The sequence below is a fragment of the Scylla paramamosain genome, chromosome 2 (assembly GCF_035594125.1).
Source record: "Scylla paramamosain isolate STU-SP2022 chromosome 2, ASM3559412v1, whole genome shotgun sequence".
Taxonomy (NCBI): Eukaryota; Metazoa; Arthropoda; class Malacostraca; order Decapoda; family Portunidae; genus Scylla; species Scylla paramamosain.
The window spans coordinates 38,934,961-38,949,316 of NC_087152.1; positions in this window are offsets into that span (position 1 = coordinate 38,934,961).

Here is a 14,356-nt window from a genome sequence, read left to right on the forward strand (position 1 = left end):
GTACACGCTCGTCGAAGGAAGTAGTGTGTGCAATGCTAGTATCTGCCTGGCATGACTGAGCGCGATGTGTACGACCACTTAACATTTTCCAGAGCTCAGTCGGTGTTTTGAAGTCAGTTTGTGTTTTCTCTGTCAAATGATAAAATACTTTGTGTTATGTGTTTATTTCTTCTGTTGGATTGTCTAAGTTTTTCTTAAATGTTTTTTTTTTCTTTTTTTTTTTTTGCATTTTCTTACTGATCTTTTTTTTTCGTTCATGTACAGCGTGTTTGAAATATTTACATGTTAATAATCTGTTAATCACCTTTTTTTTTTTTTTTTGCATTGTTTTATGATTTAGGATTCTTATAACTCTGTTGCTTACAAAAACTTATGATCAATAAAATGTTTTACCTGTCCATTTACACAAGTTTGTATGTCTAGCTGCATGATTACTTGTTGATCAGTTGTTTTCATCTGTCACGGTGTGTGTGTGTGTGTGTGTGTGTGTGTGTGTGTGTGTGTGTGTGTGTGTGTGTGTGTGTGTGTGTGTGTGTGTGTGTGTGTGTGTGTGTGTGTGTGTGTGTGTGTGTGTGTGCGTGCGCGTGCCTGCTCAGTACTTGCCAAACTGCCTGCATACGTGTGTGAATGTGTACGTGTGTGTGTGTGTGTGTGTGTGTGTGTGTGTGTGTGTGTGTGTGTGTGTGTGTGTGTGTGTGTAAAAGTGTGCATGACTGGCTGGAAAAAAAAAAAATCCCTAGTAACACTCGCGAGAGAGAGAGAGAGAGAGAGAGAGAGAAATGTTTTCACCTTGTGGCCTTGGCTGCATGTTGACCTTTACACCATCAGGTAGTGCAGGCGTCCCTTCCTCCTTCCCTCCTCCCGTCATCGCGCGCCTCTCGACACCCGCCGCTTCCGCATTCTCCTCGCTTGGCAGAGGGATGGACGTAATAGTGAGGCTTATGCTTATTGTTCATTATTATGTGACGATTAAGTGGCACTGCCCTGTTTTTGCTAGGGGATCTAAGTGGTGTGTGTGTGTGTGTGTGTGTGTGTGTGTGTGTCTCTCTCTCCCTCTCTCTCTCTCTCTCTCTCCTCTCTCTCTCTCTCTCTCTCTCTCTCTCTCTCTCTCTCTCTCTCTCTCTCTCTCTCTCTCTCTCTCTCTCTCTCTCTCTCTTATTTTTTCCTACTGTCATCACCTTTCCTACTTTCATTGTTGCTGCTACAGTGTTATGAAGAAAAACAGGAACATTTTATTATAATGTTCCTACTCTCTCTCTCTCTCTCTCTCTCTCTCTCTCTCTCTCTCTCTCTCTCTCTCTCTCTCTCTCTCTCTCTCTCTCTCTCTCTCTCTCTCTCTCTCCTCTCTCTCTCGCTCTCTCTCTCTCTCTCTCACGTACGCACTATGGAAAGCAAACGAGTTCCTCTCCTCTGTGAAAGAAAAGAAACGGTACGAAGAAGAAATCTCAGAAGTGTGTAAATCTCTCCGCTTTAAAGAGAACACAGGCGAGGAGCGTTCCGAGCACCCAGTGAGGTTGTGAAGATGTCCTGGTAACTGCCACCCTCAGGAAACACAAGGCAAGGGAAGCTGCTGAAAGTGAGTTATGTTTAAGAGGTACCCATTGAAAGAGCAGACCAGAAGCGTTTGGAAGACCTAGTAAAGTTCTCAAGATGTCATGATAATTACCACCTTCAAGAAATTCCAGGCAAGGGAAGCTGGTGGGGGAGAATGAGAGGTACTCTAAAGATACTCAGTGAAAGGGAAGGTGGTGAATTCCTGCGAGTATATCAGTGTGGTAGGCGGAATATGGATGTCAGGAGATGGTGATGCACAGCGAGGAGCGGAAATGGTTGTGTGTGAGGAATGCGGTCACCAAGTTCGGAAAAAAAAAAGTAGTTACCGTGAAGAAGGCAGGAGGCAGCAGTAAGATAAGCAACACTTCGCTGAACTGGGGGCCGCAGAGTGCGGGAGAGGGGCGGCTGATGTCACCTCTACCATCATCCTGTTTAAACCAGCTGTGTGAATGTGTGAATGGAGGACGCCCCCTCGCCTCTCTCCCCATTCACACACACACACACACACACACACACACACACACACACGTAATCCACACATGTACGAACAAAGACCTTATGTGGAATGAACATCATGTGGCGAGAAAGGAACTGTTAGACACGAACGTTCAACTTCCTGGAACGTAATTTAGCAAGAGTTGGCGCTTAAATCTCCAGTTTACGTCGTTAATGAAGCACAACCGCTGAATGTTCAAAGAAGAAGGGAGACTGAGTTGAATTTCGTTAAAGAAAGAAGGTGGTTGTGTATAAGGTTGTGTTTCGTTGCTTGTGAAAGAATTCGGCTTTTGAAAGATGAGAACACTTCATAGCGTCTCTTAGTGACGCATTTCTTTCCTGAGTGGGGTATCGTTTGATGAGTGACGTCAATAAACGCTGGATAGAATTATCAACACAATTCTAAACATAACACTGAGTTTGAGAAAGCCAGTGAAGAACAGCAGGAAGAGAAATCTTGTGTAACTTCCCTGTTGGCGGGCCTGAGGGAACACCAGCCAACCACCACACCAATGATGCACCTGTCACAGAGAAAATTTGATATACGAGTATGCAAGCAATTGTTTATTCAGAAATAATTACAAACGATTTTCTGTGACAGCTCATCGTGAGACGCGTTAGTTTTTTTTTTTTTCTTACTTTGTCATTTGCTTGAGTGATAAAGCGTCATTTCCGAACACTGATGAAGCATTATCGTGATCTAAATATTTACTTGATTCAGGAAACTACTTTTCGTCTGGGCACTTTTCCATTTATCACCACAGACTTTGCATTTATTCCATGCCTGGATGCGAGTGAACATTAATCATTGCCTCTTCTGGTGCGATTCCTTGCAGCAGAGTCATGGGACGTAGACACAAAACCTGGTTGTGAGCACCGCGTCTCTCGGGGAGAAGTGAAGCTGTTGGAATGGCTGGCTGGCTGGCCGCGGCGGATGTCTCTGAACCAATTGCACGGTCTGATACACAACTGACCTCGCCGCTTGTTTCTACTGAGTGGCCTCGAACATGATACTACGGAATACACAGCTGACCTCGCCTCGTCCTGCTGCCGAATGCTGAATGTTCCAACATGAAAGAGGGAAGTCGTGAAGGATCTCTCTCATGCCGAGGCTGAGTAACTCCTTCACTACCGCGGCACCAGTTTGATTACATTCTAGATATCACTCGAGGTTTATATTAAGTTTCCGAGTATACGTTTTGCAATGGAAAGGTTAGGTTACATATCATCTTCATTACAAGAATCTATTTATTCACTCTGTTCTATAACAACTGCGGGTTTTGTGGAAATCACCCGAAGCCAGACAGACAGTGACTATTCATCTATGGGCAAAAATATGATGATTTTTAAGATAATGATCTACATAATGAGGGGATTAGTGATGAAATAAATTAACTGAATTAATCTAAACTTAACCTAAACTAATCTAACTTAACTTAAGCTAACCTAACGTAACTTAACTTAACGCAACTTAAGCTAACCTAACCTAGCGACTTAACCCTTGGATGAAAACGCTTATATTAGTTTCAATATCATCCACCACCTCTAACTGCAAGGAAAACGGCAGTATGTCAGTAGTGGATGGGTCAACGACAGTAACCCTCATTTCATCACGAGGCTTTTTGGCGACAGATTCTTCTTGTACAGCACCTGGTATTTGTTTGTCCTCCCTGCAGATGCGGATCGTAAAGAGCGAGGCCGAGCATTGTTGTTACCACACTGTAGCCTCACACAGTCGCTCAGCTGCGTAGGTGCTCCCAGATCAACTCAGACGCAGTTGTTCTCAGGATTCTTAGCATCGCCGCCTTCCTTGTTTTCTTAATAAAACGCTCTCTCTCTCTCTCTCTCTCTCTCTCTCTCTCTCTCTCTCTCTCTCTCTCTCTCTCTCTCTCTCTCTCTCTCTCATAGTTTTTTTTTCTAATATGTAATGCCATTTTATTTGATTTAGAATTATAAATGTATCTTAGTTGACTTTTAGTTATACCTTTTAATGATTTACTCATTTTTTTTTATTCTATTTCACTTATTATGTTATGAACCTTAGTTAAAACTCTTATTGTTTTATTCTTGCAAATAACAAGTTAATTTATCATAATCAAAATGCAGCACAACTTATCTGTATGTTTGTGAAAATGATACTAGTAATACCACTGCTACTACTGCTACTACTACTACTACTACTACTACTACTACTACTGCTACCAATAATTATAATAAAAATAATATCTCTCTCTCTCTCTCTCTCTCTCTCTCTCTCTCTCTCTCTCTCTCTCTCTCTCTCTCTCTCTCTCTCTCTCTCTCTCTCTCTCTCTCTCTCTCTCTCTCTTTATTAATACATAATTTACAATCTCGTACATGTTTTGGGGGTCTTTCACGAGTTAAAGGAGGTATTCTGGCTATCCCTATCCAAAAAAACCACCCATTTGTCGAGCTTACTGATTAGTAGTAACTTCAATTGCACTTGTATCACAATGTACACAGTTTCTAATGCCATTGTCACTTACGAGGCCGAACCTCTACGTACAATCTCTCTCTCTCTCTCTCTCTCTCTCTCTCTCTCTCTCTCTCTCTCTCTCTCTCTCTCTCTCTCTCTCTCTCTCTCTCTCTCTCTCTCTCTCTCTCTCTCTCTCTCTCTCTCTCTCTCTCTCTCTCTCTCTCTCTCTCTCTCTCTCTCTCTCTCTCTCTCTCTCTCTCTCTCTCTCTCTCTCAGTGGTTGCTCACCAGGACCAAGGAAGTCAGTGTTGGTTTTGTCATTGTAAATAATTATGTTCTCAGAACCTAATGGAACTAACAACCAGTTCTGCTTAGAATGGCAAGTGTATGTGTGTGAGAGAGAGAGAGAGAGAGAGAGAGAGAGAGAGAGAGAGAGAGAGAGAGAGAGAGAGAGAGAGAGAGAGAGAGAGAGAGAGAGAGAGAGAGAGAGAGAGTGCTTAAATCGCATTTCCTGGACAGAGAGAGAGAGAGGCATCACCTCATCACAAGTAACTTCATTATCTCTCTCTCTCTCTCTCTCTCTCTCTCTCTCTCTCTCTCTCTCTCTCTCTCTGCGCCCACCTAATGACAGATACATTTCCTCGTCAGACTCGTTTGTAGCAAAATATTCAACAAAAACAGTAATCTTTAAGCTACGCCTTACGAATTAGCTACTAATTTTATTTGTGGCTATTTTATGATGGAGCAAAAAGTCATTTCTATTCGACAGCGCACTCCTGACTTCCTAGCTAGATAACTTGGTACGGAGTCTGAATATTAGAGAGCTGCCATTTCTCACTAACCACTAAGTCTCCGGCATTTCTCACCCGTTTGACTGCTGTGGGTCTCCTAAAGCTTAATATGTTGTACCGCAAGTCTCGGGTGCAATTTTGAAAGGGAGTACGGGGACTATAAGGAGTGATGAAGCAGCTGAGATCATTTAGTGGCCTAGCTAGGTTTCTACTCAGTAAGAATCTAGGGTTGCTCAAACTAAGTATTGTTTTGTTATTAGTTCATCAAGAGAACAGCGAGTATAGTTTTGAAAGGCAGTACTGACAATATAGCGAGTGATGGAGTAACAAATCATTTATTAGTTGTAGTTTTATATTTTCTACTCAGTGTATATCTAGGGTTACTCAAATAATAATCAAATTCGTGTTGTTTCGTTATTTGTAGGCGAAGGATTAACGAGTATAATATTGAAAGGGAGACCTGGAAACATAAGGAGTGATGGAGCCTGTAGTTTGATTTCTGCTTAGTAAAATTTATGGTAACTCAGATAAATGTTGTCTTGTTATTTAATAGTCAAAGATTAACGAATATAATTTCGAAAGGCAGTAGCTACTCACAACATAAGAAGTGATGTGGTAGATCAAAATATAGTGTCTGTAGTTTAATTTTTGCCTCAGTAAAAATTTAGGGTTACCGAATTAAGTGTTGTTTTGTTGTTGGAAGCCAAAAGGTTAAGGCAATCATCATAAAGGACAACATATACAAGTGCCTGTGTTATCAAGGAAATATAAAGATTATTTAAGAAGTTAATATTGGTAAAACACATGAAAAGGAACGAATTCTCTGCCGACCTAGTATATTTTAACGCAGAAAAATATTACGAAGAAACATACCGTTAGGAAGAAAAGGAAGCAAACAAACAAGACATGAGAGAGAGAGAATAAAATACGAGGAAGAGAAAAAGAAAACAGAAACTAGAAGCAGATAAACAAGACGCAAGAGAGAGAGAGAGAGAGAGAGAGAGAGAGAGAGAGAGAGAGAGAGAGAGAGAGAGAGAGAGAGAGAGAGAGAGAGAGAGAGAGGAAAAGAAAATACGAGTAAGAAAAAAAATAGGACTGAGAAACTCACGAAGAAGATACAAGCGAAGAGAGAGAGAAAAAAAATCAAGAAACGAGAAACTGACGAACGAAACGAAAAAAAAAAAAAGTAATTAAATCAAAACAACTGAAGGAACCATGAGGTAGAAGAAAAGCAGAAACACAAACCAATTTACAGAAAGAGAGAGAGAGAACAAAAACAAAATAAAACAACATACAAGAATAGAACCGAAAAAAAAAACGTAAAACTGAAAAAAAGAAAGGATAAAGAAAAACCAGAACACAGGAGAACAAAAATAGAGACAATGGCAAAAAAATTAAAGAAAAAAGAGGAAACTGAACACAAGAGAGAGACAGTAATGTTAGGAGATCCGTATATTCTGTAACACTGTCCCACCTCCCTCACGTCACAATGCGAGTCCTATCAAGCTCAGACCAGGAGACGTAGAGATTAGGTCACGCATTACCAGGAACGTTGCGAGGCCATTCAATTCAAGTAATATTTCCTCTTGTGGCGATGCATCAGTAAAGGGAAAGCACCGGAGAGAACAGAAGTGCATATGGGTCAGGGCCGAGAGAGAGAGAGAGAGAGAGAGAGAGAGAGAGAGAGAGAGAGAGAGAGAGAGAGAGAGAGAGAGAGAGAGAGAGAGAGAGAGAGCTACGAGTATAGCGTGGGAAGAAAGCTTTTTTTTACATCAAGTGAAGTAAAGACCACCTGCAGTTTTCCTTCAGTGAAATTTTGAGCTTTGTCAGGAATTATAAAAGGAAAAGAACTGCAGGCAAGTGAGTGGTGTTGAAGAGGAGGAAGGAGGAGGGGAAGAGGAGGAGGAGGGAGGAGGAGGAGGAGGAGGAAAGGAATTTGTGACGCTGGGGGGAAGAAGGAGGATGTGATACGTTCCCTTAAGGTGAAAATGTAAATTATTGGAAAAGTTACCTCAAGATTTTCTAGGATTTGTATTATTAGAGCCAATATATTACCATCTCTCTCTCTCTCTCTCTCTCTCTCTCTCTCTCTCTCTCTCTCTCTCTCTCTCTCTCTCTCTCTCTCTCTCTGCCCGAGCCAAAATGAGACGCAACCTACTAGTTAAGTTTCCTGGTAAAGTGGTGACGTCACTCTTGCGGGCTTAAGGCATGTGACGGAGAGAGAGAGAGAGAGAGAGAGAGAGAGAGAGAGAGAGAGAGAGAGAGAGAGAGAGAGAGAGAGAGAGAGAGAGAGAGAGAGAGAGAGAGTGTGTGTGTGTGTGTGTGTGTGACGCCATACCTTTAATGACGTCATCACGAAACAACGGATGTTTATACTATATTTCCTTTGTGTTTCCTTTTTTTTCGTTGTTGTTGTTGTTGTTGTTGTTATTATTGTTGTTGTTCCTACTACTGCGGTTAATGTTGTTGTTGTTGTTTTTGTAATGGTAGTAACAGCAGGAGAAGCACCATTGGTATGATCAGTAATATTAGTATCATTATTATTATTATTAATATATTACGCAGACAAAGGGACATAGCTGCGTAACTGCCTTTTTCCGGCCGAACGTACAGTATATTAAAAAATGCTACTTAGGGGAACAAAGGCAGAGGGATGGGGACACCCACCACCACCACCACCACCACAACAACAACAACAACTTTTTTTTATTGTACTTCTCATATTATAAGAATCGAGAGAAAGAGAAACAACATTTTTTCCTTTTCTTTTTTTTTTTCTATACCGGATCTAGCAACATACGTATATGCAGACAAAAACATATTAACAGAGAAAAAAAGAGTTATCCTCGGATGCGTAAAAGCAGTTATGAAATGGTCGTCTATTCCTGTCAACCTTTCCTGGGTGAGGACACGAATATTTAATGTGAAAACGTGTACTGTAATACGTCTTGGAAGAGTGTGGCTGTTGAGGAAGCGATTTCGTATTGTGTTGGTGTGACGTGGTGGTGGTGGTGGTGGTGGTGGTGGTGGTGGTGGTGGTGGTGGTGGTGTGTGTGTGTGTGTGTGTGTGTGTGTGTGTGTGTGTGTGTGTGTGTGTGTGTGTGTGTGTGTGTGTACGTAGGCGTGTGTGTGGGTGTGTGTGTGTACGTAGGCGTGTGTGTGGGTGTTTAAGGAGGTCGTAATATCAGCTTCTTCCTATTATTCGCCATGCTTGGGCACACACACACACACACACACACACACACACACACACACACACACACACACACACACACACACACACACACACACACACACACACACACACACACACACACACACATGACCACGCCATGACCTCACACATTTACTTAGAAATTGGCATTTTTCACATAATGACGCTATCCTGTGTGTGTGTGTGTGTGTGTGTGTGTGTGTGTGTGTGTGTGTGTGTGTGTGTGTGTGTGTGTGTGTGTGTGTTTATGCAAGAGTTAGACTACGCCTACACACTCTTTCTTCCGAAATGTCATCGTAAACCATATCGTCACCGCCAGCAACATCACTGCCGTCACCACCACCATCACCACCACCACCACCACTACCACCACCACCACCATCACCACCACCGCTCCTAGTACTACTACTACTACTACTACTACTACTACTACTACTGCTGCTGCTGCTGCTGCTGCTGCTGCTGCTGCTGCTACTACTACTACTACTACAATTACGACTGTTCTACTACTACTACTACTACTACCACCACCACCATCACCACCGCCAATAATAATAATAATAATAATAATAATAATAATAATAATAATAATAATAATAATAATAATAACAACAATAACAATACCACCACCACCACCATCACCACCACCATTACCACCACCACCACCCCCAGTACACCCACAGCAACAAGAGCTGCAGCGTGGCCCTCTAGTCGTAACCCTTCGCCCTTCCTGGCACAGTGACATCAGCCGCCCCATCCCTACCTCCATTCTGGCTCCCCCATTCATGAGCAGTGTCTCCCGAGCATCTCCCTCACCACCCTCCTTTACTCACGCCATTGAGAGAAGCTTTGTTTGGCCCACGGAAATGCGAAGACGTGAGCTGTACTGCTTTCCTGTGTGGTACGACGTTGGTTTTTGTTTGTGTGTGAGTCTCTCTCTCTCTCTCTCTCTCTCTCTCTCTCTCTCTCTCTCTCTCTCTCTCTCTCTCTCTCTCTCTCTCTCTCTCCTCTCTCTCTCTCTCTCTCTCTCTCTCTCTCTCTCACGGATGTACGCATACTTGTAGTCATGTGCTAGTTTTCTTGAACGGTCAAAGGTCAAAGGGAGGCCACTGTAATATAAGGAAGATCATTATTCCGAGAAGTGGAAACAGACAAAAGCAAAGTGTCTTTCGAAAGAAGAGGCTATTTTAAGATAGGAATATTTCAAAATGTGTGTTTATTAGAAGATATATATATATAGAGAGAGAGAGAGAGAGAGAGAGAGAGAGAGAGAGAGAGAGAGAGAGAGAGAGAGAGGAGAGAGAGAGTGGGGGTGGATAATAGATTAAAGACATTTAATTAAATAAACAAACTATCTCAGTAACTTTAATTTTTTTTTTCCATATAATTGCTGTTTAATTTAGTAGATCCCTCCTTGTTAACAATACCGTCATTATAAACCCACCCGACCACTTCTTTCTTACGCACGATGACTGACCAGACACATGAATCAGATTGAGTGAGAAACCGAACCTGCGCGCTCCCCCGGCCAAACAAGTCCAGACTATTATGAAGTTACCCCCACCGGGAAGACTAAAAAAAAGGGAGACTGACTAATGTTTCTAAAAATGTGTGTGTGTGTGTGTGTGTGTGTGTGTGTGTGTGTGTGGACTCACGTTTACAGTCCAGGCGTGTGAGTCATGACAAGATATTCCGTCCCCAGTTCCAGGATAAGACGTTGACCGAGTTTCCTTGAACACTAAAGAGAAAGCGAGAGCGCGAGAGAGAGACATGGGGGCGGAGGTGCAGAGAGGGAAATCCAATACTAACAATAGCATAAGGAAGTTGACAGACACAGAGGCAGCTACACAGACAGCTAAATGCCTGAAGGACGCCGGGTTTCAGACTGGCGCTAGAAGGCTGTGGGAAGTGGGATAGTCATGAGGCACCGAGACTCGCTAGGGAGGCTCAGGAAGTGGACTGGGGATGACTAGGGGAGGTGTAGGGAGTCTGGATCTGAGGTGAGGGAGGGGGGTGAGTGGCTGGTTGAGTGCTTGGGGAGATGGAGGGTAGAGTAAGTGTCGAGGTCCTGGGTGCTCTGTATGGAGTTCCTTGTGGGGGCCTTGTGGTGTGGGGTCGTGTCCTGAAGGCGACGCGTTGGTGGGTGAAAGGAGCTGCTAATACTTGTTCTGGCTTACTCGGAAAAGGAGGAGAAAAAATGATGTTGTGTTTACGAGTGAAGGACAAGTCATGTTGATAATTGTGGCATTTGTTGAAGCTGATTTTATTTAGTTTTTCTTCTTTTTTTTATGTGCAAATTTATGCAGATGATAGCTTTGCGTATCATTATTTACTATTACTGGTATTATTATTCGCCTCATTATCATTATCATTATTTTTATTGCCATCATCATCACCGTTGTTCTTCTTCTTCTTGTTATTATTATCATTATTGTTGTTGGTTTTGATGTTGGTCTTGTTGCTGTTATTCTTTATTGTCCTTGTATCCTCTTCCTCCTCCTCCTCCTCCTCCTCCTGCTCCTCTTCCTCCTTATTTTCCTCCTCCTATCAGTCCTCTTACCCCTACTCTCCCTCCTCCTCCTCCTCCTCCTCCTCCTCCTCCTCCTCCTCCTCTCCCACATCCTCTTACTTCGCCTCCTCCTACTCCTTATCCTTCTTCTCCTTCTCATCCTCCTCCTCCTCCTCCTCCTCCTCCTCCTCCTCCTCCTCCTCCTCCTCCTAATCATCACCATCATCATCATCATCATCATAATCATTGTCATTATCCACACCACTATCACCATCATTACCATCGTCTTCGTCATCACTGTCTACACCATCATCACTATCACCATCAGCAGCAGCAGCAGCATTATTATCCTCCTCTTTGTTATCTTCATCATCACTATCCACATCACCACCACCACCACCACCACCACTACCGTCACCATCACCACCGTCACTTCAGCAAGCTAGGGCGACACGGGGCACGCTTCCTCGTTTCAGCTCGTGTAGTAGAAAGCGAGTGAAGTGGAAGAGGAAGCCGAGATGGGGGATTCCCAGACTTTCCTCATCCCACCGCGCAAATAACATGGGAAAAGAATCCGTTTGTTTCCCTTATCGTGTTTTCTTGTTTTCTTTCTTCCTGTCACTCTTCCTTTCTTCTCTTTCTTTCTCTATGCAGAAAGGTAAGGTATGTGTGATTGTAATATTTGTGATGGTAATGGCAGGGGTCGGGGTGGTGGTGGTGATGGTGGTGGTAGTGGTAGTGGTGGTGATGATAATACCAATGATGATGATGATGATGATAATAATAATAATAATAATAATAATAATAATAATAATAATAATAATAATAATAATAATAAAACTACCATTATTATTATTGTTATTATTATTATTATTATTATTATTATTATTATTATTATTATTATTATCATCATCATCATCATCATCATCGTCGTCGTCGTCGTCGTCATTATTATAATAATTATCATATTAATGACAAGAGGAGCTGAGATAGAAGAAAACAAAAGTTATTATGATATTGGCAACAACAACAACAAAAACATTATTGTTATTATTATTATTATTATTATTATTATTATTATTATTATTATTATTATTATTATTATTATTATTATCATTATTATTATTATCATCATTACCATCATCATCATCATCATTATCATTAACAGAACACTGCTACTAATGGTGGTGCCGGTGGTTCTGCTGGTGCTGTTATCACCGCTCACCACAGCATCTGATTCTCGTATTCTTCTCGTCGTCATTATCAGGATCCTTATCTTACACTGACAACCAAAAGCGCCTCAGAACCTGTTTGACTGCATCACACTGAGTGACCTCCTGCTGGCTACTGAACTATTTCATATACAATAACACATACATATATTCTTATTTATCTGTTTATCTATCTATCCATTTGTTTATTAGGGCAATGTAATACTTAAACTTTACAATCTTCATTCGATTTATTTCGGACAGTTTTTTTTTTTTTCCTTTTTTTTCTATTTACAATGAGAAAACAGTTTTTTATCAGCATTCCTTTACTAATCATATCTGGAAGTCATGGTGAAAGGTGCTGCACTGTATGCTTCTTTTTTCATCAACGTTATCTCTGTCCGTGTGAGGAACATTGCTGGGTGTGGGTGGAGGAATGTGTTGGTGATTGACTCTCTCTCTCTCTCTCTCTCTCTCTCTCTCTCTCTCTCTCTCTCTCTCTCTCTCTCTCTCTCTCTCTCTCTCTCTCTCTCTCTCTCTCTCTCTCTAGTTCTGTGATTCTGTAACTTCAAGAATCGTTCCTTTGTTCTTCAGTTTGTTGAGAACGCACTTTTTCATTACACTTGTTCCTTATCGTATTTTGCTCTACTTAGTTTTTATCAAGTCTAGTGCCACCAAGTCTTTTCACCTGAGGACACGGTAACTTGGTAACACTATCAATGACCAACGCTCTCACTCGCTGATTGATCTACGTATTATTATCTTATTTTAAAACTATAAGGTACAGGACTGTCCAAATAAAAATAATCTTGTAATTTACGATTGAATATTAGTCTCGGTAGGAATAAAGTAAAATTCATCGCACGTTTTAAACCAAGACACGCATGCATACGTAGACCAAGGAGGGAGTGAGAGCGTCAGTTACTGGCAGTGTTATCATGTTCGCGTGTCCTCGGGTGGCAAAATTATAATGACAGACTTGGTATAACAGCCTGTAAAGTGGGAAGTAATAATGTCATAAAGCAACCGTTCCTACACTGCCACCTGTAGAAGAGGGCAGTGGTTCCCTCTGTTGTAAACTGTTGTAAGCTCATGTGCGCGGACTTGAGCCTCTTGTAGTTTTGATTTTATCGCTGAAAACACCACAGAAGTCACCGGGAATGGCTCTCACGTTACCCTTCTGACGATCCCACATCTCTTACTTTAGATTAAACAGTGTAGCTTATCACAAACTGCCTCGCAAGGGCCAGTAAATCTTTTGCTGTTTGTTCTTTGCTTTAGTTTTTTTTTTCTTTTTTGTCATCCTTTGTAACACTGTAGTGGAACCTGTAATAACGTGCCAGATATATTATTCAATGTACGTAATGGTTATGGCGCAACGTATTCTTTGGGGAGCCGTTTTTTTTTTCTTATATCCATTACTTCCCTTGACGTAAAGGTTCGTATTGAAAGATTTTATGGTTACTGGAACTCCGCAAGACGCACACAGCTTTAAGCCAGTCAGCCGTCATGAGATTCGCCAGTGTGTCTGTGCAGTGGAAGTCACGTTTTCATTCCGATGTTCATTGTTTGCTTCCCTACCGCTCCTTAAGTTACTGGTGTATCTTTAGACGCTCTTGCTTTTCTTCTTTTCTTGTATTTTTGTTCTTGAAAGTCATTGTTTTCCTTTTAAATATTTGACTGTTTGTTTGCTTATCCAAACATACTAAGTCACTGATTTATCTTAAGGTATACTCGATTTTCTTCTTTATTTGTATTTTCGTTCTCAAAAGTTGTTCTCTCTTTAGACGTCGTGGTATAGCAATGGCCAACAGTCGAGTAATACACCATTCTCCTTTCTTCTGCGCTTATTATCTTTCCTCAGCCTTAACTCTTTTGATTTGTTGAGAATCTACTAAGACCCGGGTGTTGTAAGGGGATACGAACACAAGAACATAAGAAAAACAAGGAAAGCTACAAAAAGCCGTCAGGCCTATACGTGTCAGTCCCTGCATGAAGCTTACCCTGTTACTACACTAAACATCCATATATCATTCTTATCCATAAATTTATCTAATCATCCTTTGAAGCTCCCTGAGGTAGTCAAAGTATCAGAGTACTTAAGACTGAAGGAAAACTCTTACTTGGTGGAAGTACGAGTAGGTGGAGA